This window comes from Manacus candei, unplaced genomic scaffold, assembly GCF_025592945.1.
Source record: "Manacus candei isolate 608988 ecotype Guabito, Panama unplaced genomic scaffold, ASM2559294v1 h1tg000025l, whole genome shotgun sequence".
Lineage (NCBI taxonomy): Eukaryota > Metazoa > Chordata > Aves > Passeriformes > Pipridae > Manacus > Manacus candei.
The window spans coordinates 1,869,701-1,883,009 of record NW_026138073.1 but is presented as its reverse complement, the minus strand read 5'-3'; the positions used below and the strand labels follow the sequence as shown (position 1 = coordinate 1,883,009).

Sequence of the window (13,309 nt, the reverse complement as noted above, 5' to 3'; positions counted from 1 at the left end):
AATCAGCAAAGTACAAAACCTGCAGAAGTCACTGGATCGTATTTTTGGCTCATGCCCTGAGGGAAGAAGAGCAGAACAAGAGCTGAGAATGCGGCAGCTGGTAAAAATCATAAAAAGGAATAAGACAGAGATGAGGAAACACTGAAGTTGCCAGCAGAAAAAAAGAAAGGAACAAAGACATGGAAAAAAGACTCTCAGTAAAGCAAAGTTTTCACAATTTCATAAAAATGTACAAGTGTAGCAGAGAGGAAGGGAGAATAACCTCCCAGGCAGGGCTGGGAGAGGAACACACAGGTTATTTATTTCTGATTTTATTTCTGATTTCAAGCCCTGGTGGTTGATGTGCCCACCATGGCACGTCCTGCCCTCCCTCCCCAGCGCTCCTGGGACATTCATTACAGCTGAGCTGTTCCTCAAGATCCTCCTGGTCACACAGGGGACATTTTCCACATCCTCCCTTTGGCCAAGAATCCCTGACCCCGCTCAGGAACAGACTGTCCCTCCTGGAGCCATGGACACAAACACTGATTTCTCCAAATGGTCATTTCCCTGTTGTTACTGGTACAACTCTGCTGGGCTTTCTCTTCTTTTTAATTTTATTCATGAGTTGAAGTGACTTTGGGCAGTCACAAACCAATTTTTCACTGTACTCTGAACAGATGGTTGTTCCAAGAATATCAGGATCCTGGCAGTGTCAAACAGCCCTGACCTTCCCAAGCACTGCCACAGACTTCTTGTTGGAAGGAGAAAAATAAAGAACCATTCAGATATTTCTAATTTTTTTCTGGGTTATTAAACATGGCCCATGGCATTGGACAATGCAGAAAGACACAGGGAAGCAGGAATGGCTCCTGGAGTCACTGGGCTCTTTTGGTGGTACACAGACAACTCCAAGGTCACATCAGACCCCCCTGGCAGGAGCAGGAGAGCAGAGGGATGTGGTCTGAGCCCCTCCAAACCACTTCCAGCTCATCCTGCCCCAAGGCTTTGCACAGCCCAAAGAAAAGCCATAAAATATCCCAGTCCTAAAGGGGTTCATCCAGCAAAAGTCCAGTTACAATTTCTCAGCTATAAATAGCTGAAGTTCACCGTGAGCTTTCAGCAACGTGGGCTGGCACAGTTTTGGGGACCTTTGCTGACAGAGCCTTCAGAGGGAAGGCAGCTCATTTTGTTCTGCTTTTGAATTTTTTTATAGAAATAATCCTATTTTTAAGATCATTTAAATATCATCTGTGCTTAGTTCTCCAGAAGCCACCAAAAAAAAAAAAAAAAGAAAAAAATCCAAGTCAATTTTACTGCAGTTAAATCTCCATGTCCTTAATCTCAAGGAAGAGAGAGGTCTGTTGCCTTCCTGGAGACAATTCTGCTTTTTTAGCAGATGTGAATTATTTTGTATCCGATTGTCGCCTATAAAGATATAAAAACTTCAGGGGCAACACCCAGGGAGCGACTCCTGGCACGAGATCAATACCTCATTATGGATTAAACATAAAAGTTAAGCCTTAGTCCTTAGTTTCCAGTTGACAAAGGGAGGCAGAAACACCCACGCCGTCGTTTGGGAGATTTTGTGCAAATTACTCAACTGACCTCCTTCTAAGAGCAGATGAAGGGCTGTCACCCTTCCAGCCAGCTCTGCCTGGGAGCTCTGAAGTATCACAGAGGGATTTGGAGGCGAGTCCAGTGTCAGGCAGAGGAGGGAACACCATAATCCCAGCCGGGGTCCCCTCGGATGATAAGAGGAGGATTGCAAGTGGGATGGAGTCAAAGGTTGAGTTTTGAAGATACCCATGAGTAGAAGGGGTTGGTTAAACCAGCTGGCTGCTGGAGTACTGCTTTAATGCAGGAGCAATTACAGACCTGGGAAGTACAAGTACTTCTGAGTGAAATCCCTTCCATTTGGAAGACGCCGTGTCTGAGTGACAGACCAGCCTGGAGAAAGGCAAATCCACTTCAGAGTAACCCTGGGCCCTCTCTGCCTTTTAATGCTGCTGAGAACCACTCATTACTGCTCTGAGTCAGAGGTTTGACTAATTCCCAGCAAAGCTTTGTATCCCGGGAAGCAGCACGGAGAAGAAAGCCCCGCTCAGGATGTGCCTCCAGCAGGACGTGGGCAGGGGAACCACTTGGCTGCTCTTTTATGTAAGGCACAAACTGGAATAACCAAAGGCTGGGGGGCCATGGGGGGCCCAGGGGAACAAAACCATAATTTAGGTTCAGAAACACTTACAGATCGACCCGTGGAAGTCTCTCGCTCTAAGAACAGGGGGTGGATGGGCAGGAGGCACATTTGCTGCTGACCACGTGCAGAAAAACGGGGCCTTCTGGTTCATCCAACACCTGACAAGGGGAAACGGCCTCAAGTTGGGCCAGGGGAGGGCCAGGCTGGATATCAGGAAAAATTTCTTCCCTGCAGGAGTGGTGCAGCATTGGCACAGGCTGCCAGGGAGGTGCTGGGGTCCCCATCCCTGGAGGTGTTCAGCAAACAAGCAGAGGTGGCACTTGGTGACACGGGTTAGTTGACGTGGTTGGTGATTTTGGAGCACTTTTCCAACCTTCAGGATTCAATGACTCTGTGACAACTTGGAGAGAGAGATCCAAGGGAGTAAAAATGCAGCCCACCACGTGGCACCAACAATCCCTGCTATGCCTGAAACCTGGTGATTTTCCTGGCTGGTGTCCCCAGTTTCCCATCATTTCTCACTGCTGATTTCCCCTCTTGATTGATTCATGATTGGTGGAAAACAGGAGAACTGAGAAGAAATGATGAACTTCTCTCCCAGCACACAGGATAACAAAACCATGGAAGCAACAATCCAAACTCCAAACTAAGTGGAAATTTGGCCTTGCAAATATTCATCCTGGGTTTTTTTCTGACTTCCACATGTTACTTCAGCTGTCAGAGCAGTGAGATTAAAATACATCCCATATTCACGTTGCCATCTGCATTCCAAAATCTCCTCCTGATCGATGCAAGTGTCCAAAGAACACTCCCAATTTGTCACAATAACCTTCAAAACTTGACAGAAAATCATGCAAATGACTTCTTTCAGATCTCTCTGTGTCTTGGGATTATTTATATTTTGCCAATACCACTCAAAACATTTTCCTCTGCACTTCCCATGTTTCTCAGAAGAAAGGTGGGACTGAGAGGTTAAACCCTGCAACGGGTTTATTTTGCTCTTTGGGCTCCTGTTTTGTATTTGTGGACATTTAAGAAACACTGGTGTGACTGCACTTGGAGAACTACCAAAAAAATCTGTTTGAAAAGGCTTCAAACTGACATGTCTCAGAATACCAATAATCAAGCTGCTTTGCTCCATTCCACTGCCTTTTTCTCTTTTATAAGAAATTTAAGATTTTAGTGGGGAAAATTGCACTAAAATGTATTTTTTTTAGCCATGAAGCAATTGTAACTATAAACTTTCATTTTAGCCTTCAAAAAGCACATTTTAAGGAAAAACTAGGAAATGCCAGAGCTCTGAGTTCCCTGAGCAAGGTGCTGACTGGGCTTAGGGCTCTCAGGGGAGGAGCTCATGAGGTGTTTGCTGTGGAGGTTGTTGCTGGCACTGAGCTGGTGGGTAAAGCTCACCCTGGGAGTGTTCCCAGCACCAGTTGGTGGCACCTCTCCTCTGGGAACATCTGGCCAGCTGTGAGTGGCCCAGCTGTGTCCTGCAGGAATCCAGGAATCCAGCCTGATCCGCTGAGCTCTGCTGGGAATACAGACAGAGCACCTTGCTGGGCTTTGTGAGGCTTGAGGAAGCAGCTCCCTGAGCTCCCAGACAAAGGCAATTTGCTCAGCACAGAACATGTCTGAAATGCATTCAGCACTGGGAAATGCAGATTACATTGCAAGTCTATAAACAGCTCAGTTTAAATAACAACTCCAGAGCTTCAGTGGGGACAGTTTTCTAGGACACTGGGCAGAGCACTGGGATGAGCTTGGAAAGGTCAAGTTGTGAGCAACTGTCTGGACAGATTTTAGGAGTGGAAGCCAATAAACACAGAAGTGAGGGAAGTGGTCAATACCCATCACCAGCCACAAAACCAGGCCCTGTGTGCTGCAAAAGGAGTTGAAGGAATCATTAGTGGTGGGTGTGCTGAGAAACCCATCAGAGAACTCACAGAACTTGGAGAGCAAATCCACTGGCTGCTGCTTTAAATTCTGCATTTGCATTAAAAATTCATCAGAGTATTTATAGCCAAGTTAAAATAAAGCACCACAAACCCCCGCTGGTGTTCAGGACCTGTTGCAATGGGCACCACAGGGAGCACCTTCTGCGGGTGATGGAGGAGGTGCTGAGCCCCAGGGGCTGCTGGCAGGGCTGGGCTGGTGCAGCACTGCAATGCAGCTCTTGTGTAACCACCTCCCCCTGGAGCTGGGCACCAGCTCCTCACACTGCTCAGGGAGGCAGAGCCGTGGGAGGAAGGCAGTGCCCACAGCCAGGGAGGTGTCCCACCACTCCTGCAGGATTGCCAGCCTGCAGGAAGGCTCAGTGATCCGACCCAAGGGGAGCAGTCACTGCCTTTTGGCCTTTGGCTGGTCAAACACTAAATAAAACCCCCAAAAAGCACCAGTAAAATGAATGCTCTGAGGGATGACCCCGGCTCAGGGCTGGTCAGGGGGCTGGTGCTGTGTGGGACATTTTCAGAATGAGGGTGGGGAGGCCCTGGCACAGGTTGTCCAGAGAAGCTGTGGCTGCCCCATCCCTGGAAGTGTCCAAGGACAAGCTGGATGGGGTTTGGAGCAACCTGGGCTGGTGGGAGGTGTCCCTGCCCATGGCAGGGGTGGCACTGGATGGGCTTTAAGGTCCTTTCCAACCCAAACCATTCTGGGATTCCCAGATCAACAGCTCCCACTCCTAGAGAACCCTCTGGGAAGTAGAAGCTTCAAATGTCAAAGATAGAAAGGTGGCATTTGTCAAATTCATTACGTTCCACAAATCACCTCCTCACTCCCTGTTCTCAGGAAGGTCAGTGGTGGTGTGGCCACAGCCCCCAACCCACAGCCCTGGCCAGGAGGGGCTGGAAGCTCCACTACACCCCACAGGGTGGACAGATGGAGAGGTCTGGGGGGCTGTTCCTGCCCCTCAGGAATACATTTGTACCTTACCCTGGCCCAGAGCAGTGGCAATGCAACCTCAGTCACGGGGAAGGTGCCGACGGTTCCTTGTGATGTGGCTCAAACCAGCCCGTGGGGTTTCCCACTGTCTGAGGTGCTCAGGGACTCCAGGCAGGTCAGGAGGCCAAAAAACACCTGTGAATAGAAGGTGACCTTTGCTATAACTATATAACTTTTCGTTTATTTACTAAGAGAATTAGAAAACCTAGAGAAGAACAGGGTGTGTGAAGGAGCAGGGTCAGGCTCCTGAATTTCCCAGTGTTCTGGTTGACTCCTCCCACAGCCTCCCTTTAATTCACCCATTTAATTGTTGTTAGCAATGAATGCTCTGGACAGCAGTTGATAGGAGGAAATATGGAAATTCAGAGCTCACCCAACCACTGCAGAAATGTCTCTTCCCAGCTCTGCCCACTGATAGCAAAGCTGTCCTTTGATTGCAACACCTCCAAGACTTGAAACTTCAGCTTCTGTGGAGCAAAACTTATTCCAGCTGCACCAAATCGCTGCAGATAAAAGAATCCACATTTGCCTTCCCTACCCAGCCCTGCACTACAGAAATGCAGCAGAGCAGCTCAATTACCAACAGTTACAGCACAGCAGGATGTACAGTTTTCTAATTGAAGACTCCGAGATGCAAGCAATCAATAAAATAAAGAGAACATTTAGAAGAAATAAAAACATACCCTTGCATAAAATATATCCTCATTAGGAGAAGAGATGACTGCTCCAGAAAAAAAATCACCGAGGTGCTTCTGTGACAGGCAATTTTTAATCAAAGACAGTTCTATGCAAATTAAGGACAGCAAATCTCTGCAGAAATAATAAACTCTGGCTTAACAGTCCTATCCCTTTCCCTGTGTAGCTGCTGTGGATGCTCCTTTATAATTGGTGCTGGATGGTGTCCTTCAAAGATTGTTGCATGTTTTCCAAAGCAAGGACTTGGAAAAAAAAATCACTAATAGAAAATTCAGATTTTGAGGCAATTCACAGAATGAAATTTAAAAAAAATATACATATATATAAAAATAATTCTAATTAATGATCAGTGTGGAACACCATTAGGGGAATAAAACCGTGGACTCCTATCAGATTATATAAAACTTCTGCAGGGGCAGAAGCTCCTGAGCTGTCCCACCCTGCCAGGAATACTTATTTTTGCTGTGCCACTGCTCCACAGCTCTTCACATCTTACAATACATCCAACAACGTGGAAATTCATTCTCCAGCTGCCACAAAGCACTCATGAATTTTAGTAACCACCTGGCAATGAAGGGGTTGTCTCAGGTTCTCCCAGGAGTGTTCTTGGAGTGGGGGAGGATTAATCTTTATTACACAACTCACCAGCTCCAATTCCACTGGTGATTTACTGCTGGATATGGGACCTTTGGGAAACAAGGGTGGGTTTTTTGGTTTGTTTTTTTTTCAAATTCACCTTCAAGCTTTGGAAACTGCAGTTCCTGATTCTCCTCACTTGGATAGAATTTAGAATTTTAGGAGAAATATACCATGGGGATCCACAGCTTTGTGAATCATAGAAATGTTTAGGTTGGAAAAGGCCTTGGAAAAAGCCTTGGAAGATCATCAAGTCCAACCAAACTTGCTAAGATTTGAGATGGTGGGAGCAAGGGATGCACAAACCATTCAGTATAAATTAAAGTTAACAATTAATAATGGTTGCAGATTTCAGAAGGAAGGTTGTTTTTTTTTATTCTACACAAAGTTTTGCCTGATTAACGATGTTCCCTGGGAGGAGATGGCAAGTTTTATTTATTTTATTCCTCAGATGCCTCCAAAGTGGTGACATCTCTTATCTGTTAAACAGCAAACATCTTCTTCATTATTGGCACAGGTGGCTGCACATCAACATCTTCTTATCAGAACAAGGTAAACTGAAAAATATTGAAAATAAATCCAGTGAAACACTTGAGAAAAATCCTCAGTGCACGTTGGGACAGGGAATTTAAACACCTTCCTTGGCTTTGTCCTCCAATTTACTGTAAAGTTTATTTTAAAGTGAGTCTGGTTTGAGTTATGATTAATGGTTTTGAAAAGGCTTTTTTTCAGCTGCACATACCAACAAAGGATTTGGAATTAATGCCCATCATCTAACTCCTTCCTTAATGGATTTTTAAGGTCCACTGCAAAGAATCAATCAATAGGAGGGGGAAAGCTCTGCCTGTAATCCATCCTGCCACGTCCAAGGCTCTGCTGGGAGCAGGGGATTTATGATCACCTGAAGGAATTGGAATTATTTGCAGCAATTAACAAAAGCAAAAGAATCATTTGGATTCGCTCCAACCAGGATGCAAACACAGCAACTCAAAAAAAAAAAAAAAGGACCAAAAGTTGGGGTCTTTTGGTATTTAAAGAGTATTTTGTGAGTCTTCCCTCAAGAACTTCAGTGCTCAGGCACTGAATGTTTTCTCATCAGGGAACATCTCAATTCCAGGCACCGTTGTCAGGACAAAATGACATTTGCAGGTTAATTTTGTACCTTGCACGACTGCACATGACACTCCTGGAACCTGCAAGAACAAGGAAATTAAAGCATTTCCATGGATTTTCTCACTTTTTTTCCCTGCTATTGATTTTTGTCTTTAATTGATAACAGTTAAAGAAATTTAACATTTTCTTAGCTCAGTTTCAACGTGTTTATTTGGTAAATCATATGAAAGCTTTAATAAATTCATCCATATGTGCACAGAGGAGCTGCAACTGACTGAGCTGGAACGGGACAGGATTGAAGATTTTTGGGAATACCACCAGAAAGGGGTTGGACAAATAGGAAATGCCTTTTTACAACACTATTTCTCTGGGAAAAGGACCTTTTTTAAACTTTTCAGTTGCCCAAAAGAATTAGCAAGACATTTTCGTGGCACCAATGTAAGTGATTGTCTGGAAGAAAATCAGCAAACCTGTAAAATTCTCAAAAAAAGTTCTAAAATAACAACAATTTGGAGAACTCCTGAGATAAAAAAATATGAATTTGGTTTCCAAATAGAATCCACAGGCTCCTCTCCACTGATTCCATTGCTCCAGGCAAACACAGAATCAAATTGGTAAAACCCCACATTAAAACTGGAACCACAAAACTCCCAAAGTCATTTTTTCTCTCTGATTCTCCAAAGGGGTGACAAGAACTCCGAACTTTTTTAGTGCCAAAACATTTTATGGGAAAATTCATCTTAAAAAATGAGCTGTGCCCTCAAAGATACATTGAATTCCTGAGCTTGAAAGTCCTGGAGAGGGCAAAGAACAACTGGGCCACATCCAAGGGATCAAAAAATAGCAGCAGCACTTTCATGTGAGCAATATCCAAAATTTATCTCTTGCAGCAACAATAAAAGAGCCTGGAATGTGGATGGGATTGAGAGAAAGGTCTGAGCTGAGAAATACAAACCTTTAGGGGAGAGCAGAAGAAAAAGGGAATTATTGCCAAACTTGGTTTCTTCTTGAAACACAGTCGGGGTGTGCAAATATGAGGTTCTGGTTGAGCATCTTGGAGTTGTTTCTGTTATTACTCGAGGATATTGAGGTGAAGTTTATTCAGTGTACAGGTAAATATCCTCTCCCTGCCTGCTCAGGAACACAAAAGCCTTGCTATGAGCTCTGAAAACCACCTTCATTTCCTTTCTGCTTGTGCAACAGCTTGAGAAAGAAAATTTTTGGTCAAAGTCGCCCATTTCTGCAAAAATTTATAAAACAGCTCCTGATCTGTGAATATTTCCAGGCTCTAAATACTCTTTAATTTGCTCCTTTTCTGTGCTGACCTGCGTTTTTGCTCACTTGTGAAAATTAATTAAGTATCTGAAGAGCCCAATCAGCCTTTTTGAGAAGAATAAAACATAAAAAGGGGTTTTGTTGAGTTCTCTGCATTTTTCCTCTCCCCATCCAGGCTGCACCTCCCTCCCCTTTTCCTACAATGCACAAAAACCCCGTGTAGGTCATAAGGCTGTTAAAGCAGAGTATAGGTGGGTAATACATCAAGAGCACAGTAAACTATTAAACCCCAAAGATGCTTATCAAGCAGGATTAATCCCACACTCAAGCTGAGTTTTATTGATGCTGCAACATTAGTCTAAGGGGTTTTTTTGGAAATCACACAACATTTCCCAGGGGGAAGATGAGACAAATAACACTGCAATAAAAATTCATCATATTTTCCTACCTTGGCTGTTCCTGTTGCTCTGCCAGAACTTTCACCCCAATCTTTCAGCAAATAAAAATCCTCACATCAGTTTTGACTGAATGGCTCACACAGCATAAAATTGCACTTGAAAAAGGAAATAAATTGGCTATTTTCCTGCTGTTTGTACTTATCTATGTACAGATGATCATTAAAACGGGGATATCCCATAGGGATGTGCCCATGGGCATTCTGGAATGAGCTCTGGAAGGAGCCTCTACACTTCAATCACCACTCTGGTTACTTTGCAGAAGATTAATTGTCTATGGTGTTTATGTAAATAGGGAAGTGAAGATTCCTGGGCACCCTTATCCATAAATTAAAATCAATGTTTCCTGCAGTTGTGGCTGTAAAGGGGAAATAGAGCCTGACTGGATGTAATGAGGCATTTGTGTTCTCCATAACTCTAATTTACTGTTACTGCTCCAGGAACCAGCACCTCTTGTTTAGGCTGTTAAGTGACAATAAGTGCGGCTCAAATAAATCCTAATGAACACTCCTGGGTCACCTTACTGGATTTATGGGGCACAATTAGCATTACTTGAAACAACTGCAGTCTTTGGGGCTGCCTGGGACAGTCTAAGCCAGGGACTGGATCCTTCAGGACACACGTAGGGATGGACAGGGAGATACCTGAGGAGCCTGGTTTGGGAAGGGTGACCTCCCCCTGAGGTTTTCTTGATAGTTGCCTTGGAAAAATCATTCCAGTGACTAAAATCAAACACAAACCCTCTTCTCTCTTGCTGCCTTATTTACACACACACACACACACACAGTGGATCTTCTCCCAACACATTTCCCTGAACAAAACAATTCCAGGCACATGCTACAGAAAGGGCTCCATGTTTTGCTGCCAGGAAAATGCTAAACCCATAAGGGACATTTTTAGGAGTCAGACCAGGCTGTGGTTCCTTCTGTGCTTTGGAAGAAGAGCAGTTCCTCCTTCCAGCCACGTCCATGGGGGACACGAGCGCTCCCAGGAAGGCCCAGTGGCCCTTCAGAAGCCTCTTAGCACCAGCAAAGGAGCTTTTTGGAAGGTCTTCCACTCAAGTGGTTCTCTCCAAAGACTGAGCTACCTCCTGTCTGCAATTCCCCTTCCAAAAATGTGCTGAGCAGGAGTTAAGGAGGGCACTGAGCCAGAGAGGGCCAAGGAAGGAAGAGCAGCCCCTGCTCAGATCCCCAGGCTCGGAGCTAAGGCATGAAATCCAAAGTCTAATTTAAGCCCTGTTGGCTCCAGTGAGACAATCCAGTCTCCACAGGGAGAGGATGGCAAGCCCTCCATTTTTGTATCCCCTTACAACCCACAACAGTTCCCAAAAAATGTACTTACATAACACCACTGCTTTTCACGCTGCTGGGCCTGGTCCTCCCTTCAGGAGCTTATCACTGTGATCCAGATTTCTTTATCCACCTTTGTATCTCATTCCAAGGGAGCTGGGCAGGATTTCAATCCAGGACCAGAGTGTTTCCACAGAAAAGCCTCCCCAGCTCCATTATGTGTCTAAGCAGGGGGCATGTGGTGCAGACCATTGTCATGCTGCCCTCCTTCATCTTCCTGAAGCATAAAATAGAAAAATGCTTCAATTTTTAACCTATTTTTGAGTAAAATAAAAGCCTGACCTCTCTACAGTGCCTAAAGACTAATCTTGAAATCATGAGAAAGACTTTTATCATGAGAAAAGATTCTTAATTCTTCAGTTGCTAATATTACACAGTGAAAGGCACTCACCACACGAGCCTCCCTTATGGAATGTGCTCTCCTATTTATTAAAAATAATATTATCACTACTGCCTATTTATTTAATGCTTTTCCTCTTCAAAGCACTTTTTAGGCATTAGCTAATTAATGTAATGACTTGTGATGTTTCAAGTGCTCCTCTCCTGGGCAGAGCTGGAGGGAGGGCGAGGAGAAGAGCTGGGATTTGCACAAGCCCAGGCTCTCTGCAGCACCTCCAGCCTCTTCAGAGGGACAGGGGGAAGCCAGGCCAGGGTTTTGTGGCCCTTGGACACCTGTGGGATGCAGCAGAGGGAAGGGAATGCTGGGCAGCTGTTGGATGTGCAGCACTTTGGGTTAAACTTGGTGCTCCCAAACACAGAGCTCAGCACAGCCCAGCTAATGTGGCCCCCTGTGAAACCACCCCTACCTGTGCTGCTCACAACAAGGTGACATTTATGAAACTATTAACTTAATAACTCCATTATGCTTTACTGCAACCCCTCAGACATTGGCTCTGCAATGCATTCCCTCACCAAAGCTGTCAGAGTTATTTAAATATCACTAAACCATAAGGAATGAGCTCTTTTCCCTGCCCTGGGGAAGCTGCCTCAGCCTCCATCACAGCAGGGACGTTCCCCCTTTTTGCCTAAAGCCTCCTGCTGCTCCCATGGCACAGGGACAGCCTGGAGAGTCCACTGAGATCCCAGAAAACAAGCAGAGATGGAGCCAGGAAAGCTAGGCAGACACACCATGCAGTGGTGTCACCACCAGGGAGGGGACATTTGTGCAGCACCAGGAGCCAGACAAGGCAGTTGTATTTTAAGTGTATTTTACACACAGATGGCATCTTCAAAACTTTCCTTATATCAGAAAGTGTTCTGTGTTACAGGAAAATTTTCAGTGGAACAAAAAAAAAAAAATATATCTGCTGCTGGGTGACATCAGTGAGCACCTAAACCTGCATAAAAAGTCTGGCTTTAGAAACAACCTAAACACAAACCAGCCCCGTGGCACCAGGCCTGTGGACAATTTAACACTGTATGTGCAAAGGAAAGGCTTTTTCCAGCTTACCTTAATGATGGGAAAGGTGAAATTTTGCTTTAAACTACGTCCCCAGTTAATAAAGCAAGAACTGTGTGCCTTGGGGCTTCCATTCCTCAGAGTTAACACAAAGATTCCAGCTGCTTCTGTCCAGGAGAATTGCACTCTAAACAGTTTTAGTCCCCTGCAAGTCTCTTTTTCTGAATGGTAGATAAAATAAAATGAGGCACTTCTAGCACATAACTGTTTAAAATCACCTCTTTTTCTTATTCCTGGCTGGAAGCTGCAACCCAAGGGAAAAACCTGCCTTTCCAAAGAGCATCCTGCAACCCTTAACTGCTTGGAGCATCCCCATGCTTGGGAAAAACCCGAGGCATTTCTGCTCAAAATGTGTGTTTCTGGGTTACTTCCAGTCTCCAGGTTTTAAAGAGCAACATTTTTATTTCTTCAAAATGCCTTGCTATTGAAATTTATTTAGTGGATGTTTGAATTTATTTTTTTTAATTCTTTCTTCCAGTCTCTTCTTTGCTTTTTGCCCTCACTAAAACTTTACTTGCAGAGCAGGAGGACAGAGCAACAGCACAATATATCTGTGTAAAATGTGCAGATGTGCTCACCTACATCTGTATCATTAACAGTGATTAACAGAATGTGGCACCTACAGACAAAATGCACCCACAGACCATGTTCTAACGCCTCATTTTTGCAGGGTTATTTTTTCCTAAAGCCTGTGTTGGTGCCTTGGAACACGAAAGCTGCAGGTGGGGATCAGCCAAAGGTTGGGCTCAGTGTTCCTGGAGGTCTTTTCCAGCCTCAGAGACCCTGTGGATATGGAAGCCAGCTCAGGAGGGGGATCAGTGGAGCCACCAGGACCCTTCACCCCAGGCTGCCCAGGAGGGGTTCCCAGAGCTCCCCACCCTGTCTCCTACCCCAGTGAGGGTCCAGCCACCCCCCTGCAGCTCCAGCCAGGCACAGGGGACATTTGTGGGGCCCAAATCCCTGGAGGGATGGGGGTGAGCAGCTGGAGTAGCTGGGGCAGCAGATGCTCTGCAGCTCCCAGGACAGTGTCCTCTCTCCAGATCCCAAAAGCCACAGTGTCCTTGGGAGCTTCAAAGCACAGTCTGCTGAAGAAAGGCCACAACATCCCCCCGGGGTGGGGGGGCAGGAGGCCCTTCTCCCAGAAACTGCTGAGCTAACTAATTGCTAATTGCTCCCTGCTCATTACCACTGAAGATGGATGAAAGCT

General features: G+C 45.3%; 1 long non-coding RNA gene across 2 annotated transcripts; it reads right to left on the bottom strand.

Moving 5' to 3' along the window:
- Positions 1-5,120: 5,120 nt before the first annotated feature.
- Positions 5,121-12,259, bottom strand: LOC127471631 (uncharacterized). Of its 2 annotated transcripts, none has more exons than XR_007904714.1 (3): positions 12,094-12,259; positions 10,636-10,860; positions 5,121-5,254 (listed from the first exon to the last, which is right to left on the bottom strand). It is a non-coding gene; the product is annotated as an uncharacterized LOC127471631 (long non-coding RNA). The 2 variants fall into 2 exon arrangements; XR_007904713.1 differs by lacking the exon at positions 5,121-5,254 and adding an exon at positions 9,295-9,392.
- Between the last annotated feature and the right edge of the window lie 1,050 nt (positions 12,260-13,309).